Source organism: Gallus gallus, chromosome 3 (assembly GCF_016699485.2).
Source record: "Gallus gallus isolate bGalGal1 chromosome 3, bGalGal1.mat.broiler.GRCg7b, whole genome shotgun sequence".
In the NCBI taxonomy this organism is placed as follows: domain Eukaryota; kingdom Metazoa; phylum Chordata; class Aves; order Galliformes; family Phasianidae; genus Gallus; species Gallus gallus.
In genome coordinates, this window is record NC_052534.1 from 35364561 (window position 1) to 35370560 (window position 6000).

At 36.0% G+C, this 6000-nt stretch overlaps 1 protein-coding gene across 3 annotated transcripts in view; it reads left to right on the top strand.

The window, feature by feature from the left end:
• Positions 1–3814, top strand: part of PLD5 (phospholipase D family member 5) — a 330317-nt gene extending 326503 nt beyond the window's left edge. For all 3 annotated transcript variants that reach the window (XR_006938652.1, XR_006938653.1, XR_006938654.1), the window contains one exon: positions 2879–3814. The gene's annotated coding sequence lies outside the window, so the exon portion shown is untranslated. The remainder of the gene's footprint in view (positions 1–2878) is intronic.
• The last annotated feature ends 2186 nt before the right edge of the window (positions 3815–6000 follow it).

Sequence of the window (6000 nt, forward strand, 5' to 3'; positions counted from 1 at the left end):
AAAAAATGTGTCAAAGTATGCTTAATTTTCAGTATAGAAATATACAGCATTCATCACCTTGAAGTGATCATTACACGTCATTAGTACTCTCTCCAAAACTTTTGGGCTTTTTGAGCCCTTGTCATAAAACATTTTCTATTTAACAACTTACAGTGTTTATAAAGATTTACAGCACCAATATATATATATGTGTATTTATTTATATCAGCTATTGAAAGTCAGGAAACTCTGACTGTCTTTGCAGATTACATTCTCTTCTTACATTTTGTCATTTCTGCAAACTTTGAGTGAACACTCTGCAAAGAGTAGCACATCATGCTGAAGATAGCCTTTATCATAAGTAACATTTCAAATAAGTCACTTTTTCGTATAGGGAGTGGGAGATCTCTGCTGTCTTAATCTATACTTCACTTCTGGTTGTACTATGCCCTAGTGAAGTGCATCTTTTTTATGTGTGTGTTTAAAGTTATTTTTGATAACTAATAATGTATTGTATTAAATAATGCATAAATGCTCTGAAAACACACACAATTCATAGTATGTTAAATATATTAGCACATCAGAATTTCTATGTATTTCTTAGATGCAGTTGTATCCCTTTCAACAGCGCACAGTAATCACGAAGCAAGTGAGCACAGGAAATGAAATGAGATATATGCATTTAAATTTTCCTCAAGTGCAAAACTAGTCAAACCACAAGATCGCAGCCCAGACCTGTTTTTACTAACACAATTAATCTACTGGCTTGGCAAAGCCACTGCTTTTGGAGTTTATCTTAAAAACTCAAATTCATTAATGTAGTGAGCTCATGTTAGTATTGATAGCAAGCATGACAGGTCCTTGTTAAGATTTTAGTACTATTTGCTGCAATATATTTGTATATGAAGTGCTAGGGGTGAGCCCACTACATGAATAATGCCAGGATCTCCTCGTGGACAGAAACAAGTTTTGTTCTAAAACTCTTTTTTTTTTCCTCCTGAATTGTCCCGATTTCCTTAGATTAGATCATCTTACTCAGTTAATAAAAACTGTCTACTAAGAGTCATCCGAATTGATTAAAGTAAAATCAATGTGTATATATTAGATCCTTATTGCTTAGCAGCAAGCTCAGACACTTGAACCAGGTTTGGCAAAGAGAATTAAAATAACTAAGAGTGGGAGTAATCAGGAAAAGCGTAGTCAACCTTGACATGTAGCACTGCAAGAGACTGTGAGAAAGGGAAACATAATTACTCTATGCAGTGTGAAAGTTTAAAGAACACCAGCATGATGCCTGATACTCTTTTGGGAAGAGCACTGGACAAACCCTTTTCTTCAGCATACAGTACTACAGGCAGGCTTAGACAGACACAGGCCGAGTAGCCTTCAGAAGAGCCTGAAAAAGAGATTATTTCTCTTGACATCACCAGAAAAAAATGCAGCAAGGCACTATGTGGTATTCATAGAAACTGTGTGGATCCTTTTGCTCAGGAATCCAACAACACTACTCAAATGACTGAGAGCTCTGACCTTAATTTTACTTTAAACAGCCTAATAGTCTAAATGTCAATATAAACTTTCGGCGTATTACCTTAGCAGAAAATAGAGTTCTTAGGGTTTAAACCTTAGCCTGATATGTTGTTTGTACTGTTTTCTAGTTTTCTTATGAAACTAGAGTACAAGAATAGGACATGCATTGTATTCTGAATGTGCCTACTGCAAGCCAAGCACTACACAGCTGCTAGCTGTGTGCAGATGTGGATACATCCCACTGGTATGCTCTCATTTTGTGAAAGCAAAGTTAATAGGAAGATTGGAAGTGTCATTGAGTACAGTGCTAGGGTACGTTATTCGGCAAGTATAAATTGATCAGTTTGTTTTGTGTTTGTTATTTTTTTCTATTCATCATCTCTTTAACACAGCACAACAAACCTGACAAGCTATTTTGTTTTTATTAGCAAATTTACCAGCAAATTTGGGAAAAAGTCTTGAAGGTTTTGGGTTTGTGGGTTTTATAAAAAGAAAAAAAAGGGAATATTTTATCAGGACAGAAAATCAGAAAATATTTGCCACCTTACAGTTTCCTCTGCCCATCAGTAAATTTGTATGTTCACTGACAGCAAGATTCCTCACCATTGCCTTTTTAAAGTACAGTGCAAAGTAAAGAAATGTGTAAAGTGTAAGCCTTATCCTACTAACCCTCCCAGCGGAGGACATTGCTTTCTACCCTGGTTTGCCGTCATTACAACCTTCCTCCAGGCAGCAGTTTGCACGTATGTGCCTCACAGCCCTCAGCTCACAGCCTCACAGTTTATCTTTGCAAAACTGAGTTCCCATCTATAATTTTCTCACAAACAGCCCACGTCTGGCAAATAATATATAAGCTATACAGTACAAACTAAATAGCCGGTTCTCTCCAAAATCCATTCCTATAAATAGGAATGAGTAGTTCCTCAAGCATCAGGTTTCTGGTACTGTGCCAAGACCAACACAACATAAATTTTATCTTCTAAAAAGTTAAGACTGTGTTTTCATTCTTTCTTCTTGTTAGCAACTTTTTTTTAAATTTTTCTTTGGCCATGAGATCAAATCCATCTGAACTGACAGTGCAGACGCAAATAAAAATGATCTATCTGGAGAGTACAGCAAGGTTTAAATACTTGGCATTTTTCAGTTAGCTCATCCTGCTTCACCTTATTGTTATTATTATTTAAATTTTGTTGCAATAATACAAACACTTTCTCCAATCTATTTCTGAGGTAGAAATCCTGATCTTTAGTTTTCTTGTCGTGAAGAGACGAGTCTGAAGACTTGACAATTTCAAGACTGAAACTGTGCTCTTTGTAGTCAGAATTATTCAAGAAATAAAACAGTGAAATTCTACTTTTTCTTGTTTCAGTTCCCCAAGAAGACTGCTTCTCCATCCAAAGAATCGCAAAGGAGAATTGAGAGAGTAGCACAACAGAAAGAAGACAATGAACTAAGAAGGAAATTTGGTATCATTAAAGATATAAGAATCCATCTCAAGAGGTTAAAATTTTCATGCAATTCTATTGTTCAAGTTGTTTATCTGCAGCAGAGTTAACAATCAATAACAAATTACTGTTTCTCTTTGATCTATTATCTCTTGTTCAGTCTGTAGCACTCAAGTCACGTTTTGTCAACTGAATCTTAAACCAATGTCTACCGCTCCTTCCAAGATCTTTGAGAAAGACCTACTTTTATTGTCCCGGGGTGGAAACAACATTGGTGTACACTCAACATTCATGAAAAATGTGCCATAACTGTTTTGTGAGATATTTCAAAGCCAGATAAAGCAATACTTTCCAGAGTATGTTAACAGAGCACAGGTATTAATTACTTTTCTTTTTTTCCTTTCTTCCAGTACCAAAATAAAACATCTGGTGTAAAAAAAAAATAATAATAATTGTGCTTGCTGTCATTTTTCTCATTTTCTTTCCCCAGTAAATATGCCAAGGCAGGTTCTTAGTTTTGACAGTGTTTCTCCATCTATCCACATTTTCATTTCTCAACAAGCGTCCCAAAAATCAAGTACAATCAAATACTTAATGAAATACTTCATGTTTATTCTAGAGCTGTTTTACACAGATGCTTCCACTTGCCTGTCTGATATTGAGAACTTTTCAGATACCAAGTGTTATGAGAAGTTCTCATTAACTTTAATTATTACTGTCACTACCTTTTCACTATTTTCTACAGCCATATCCTTCTCTTTGTAGATTATATTCAATTTGTTGCTTTGTCATTTCTTCAGACTTTGCTCATTGTAATTAGAATTATTCAAGTAATAAAAAGATGTTTTACCTCCTCTAAATTATTGAACCTTACCTTTTTCTGGTTTGTGATCATTTCTTGAAAATTAGGTTTGTGTTTAGGTTACAATACTGGAATTAACCCAGGATTGTTGATTCTTCCTGAAGCATATTACACCTACAAGTTCCCCTTTCTAAAGAGAACCTCTGCAAAATATTTTCTTTTATATGCAAGACAAGATTTATAGGAAGGGTAGCATCTGTTAGCAAAATAACTAGTATATTTAGAAAAACAGAGAAGCACCATACTTCAATATTAAATGTCAAGTGAGAACAATTTCTAAGGATATAAAAAAAGTATGCATTACTTGGACAATCCAGGAGAAAAACAAAAGAACCAAAAACACGATTTAAATGTATTGAAAAGTAGTTGATGGTAGGAAAGCATGGTAAGTAGGTTATTTCCAAAGGAACAAGTGACAGACAGAGGAAGACTGAAAGGCAGAGATGGTGGAGTGGGGATTACAATGAATGATACACAGCACATAAAAATGAAAATCCAGAAATTATTATGCAAAGCAAAATCAATGCCTAAATTGTTTATCTGGCTTTTGGTATCAAACATAATTATTACTTTTAGCTGCTGGTTGTATGTTTCATCAAAATATTTAGGCTTAGTTCCAATTTCAAGATACCTAGAAGCTGATCACTCACATGATAATAACGCTGAAAATACTGACAAAAAAAAGTATTTGAAGGAGTTGGGTGGGGAAAGGTGATATAAGACTGCAAGGTGTTGTGTGGTTGTTGTTGGGTTTTTTTTTTTTTCCCTTTCTTTTTAAGAGATTTGAAATTATCACTAAAATTCAGAAATATTTTTAGTAAATAAAAATGCCTGGAGTTTGCCATTTTGAGACAGAAAGTGAGTTCAAAGCCTCATAAGTCATAGGGTAAAACAGTACAGGAAAAAGAAAAATAACACATACATGGCAGATGAAGGTGAATCACAGATACAATGTACCGTGTTCAGTATTAGACCTTTCACATTTTCAAATAAAATTTGTGCTTTGTTAAGAATTATTTTCCTGCCTTCCAAGAGTGGCAGAGCAGTTGCACAGGGACATCCACCAGGGATTTCCTTGCTTCCAGTAAGCAAAGACCAACACTTTCTCTCCATTACTCTCTTCTGTCTCTCAGAGGAGCCCAGTTAAAGAGCCTTTCCCACTATGCTATCTCTTGTTAGCTTCCAAATAAGATATTGTGTACATCGGTGGAAGGCTTTGTAAATAAAAAATGAAATTGCAGTAGAGGGACAAGCAAAAATCAGGAGTTAAGAATAGAAATTTGCTGTGCTTGAACAGGTAGGAGCTAAGGGAATATGCTTGCCAAAGCTATTCATAGTGCAGAGCCTCTGCTCCTGAAATAGAACTAATAAAAAAAGTGAAAGAAGGCTTCCTAGATTTTTTTCTGCTGACAATTTATGTTTACAGGAAAGTTTATAGTATATGAAACATTTACAGTGCATAAAATCAAGATTAACTCCGGCAATTTCTTAAATCAAACTGTTGGTACTTTGTAAATCAAAAATTAGTAATGTACAACAGTATCTATGTTTATGAATCCAGCCACAAGTAACCCTGAGGCTAAAAGCATGTTAATTACTTCCTAGACCACCACACTCAGGGAGTTCAAAATGAGACATGAAGAAAGTTCTTCCAAGTAGACAGTTACCTCTAATTAGCCACCCAGTTACTCATGCTGATGTTGGCCACTTCATGGAGCCAAGAGCCAACATTCTGGTGTTTTATGCCACAGCAGCTCACTGCTCTACAGCTTGCCTCCAGCACAATGCAGGAACTCCCCATTTACACGTCTAGGCATCCTTGCCACTGTGACTGCTTTTCCCAAGGGCAAGAAGTGGCCTTGGCTGCAGGAGATGAGTTTGGATTTGAAGGTCCACATTGCCCTCAGGATACATTACAAACACCACTGCATGCAAATATTCTAAGTGCAAATGGACACCATTCCTGCCCTCTGCCACGAGCTGCTGTCAGGACTTTGGTATTTCTATAGTGAAAGCTCTCACCTTCTGATGGCATGTGAAGCCCCTCTGGTGATTAACTAGTCTGAGGTGTCAAATCCACGAGCAGAATAGTAATTGTTTCAGGTGTCAATAGCCAGTCTTCAAAATACCTTCATTCAAATGACACATGGAAGTCATTCATAGCCACCCAGGCTTTATGCTCTT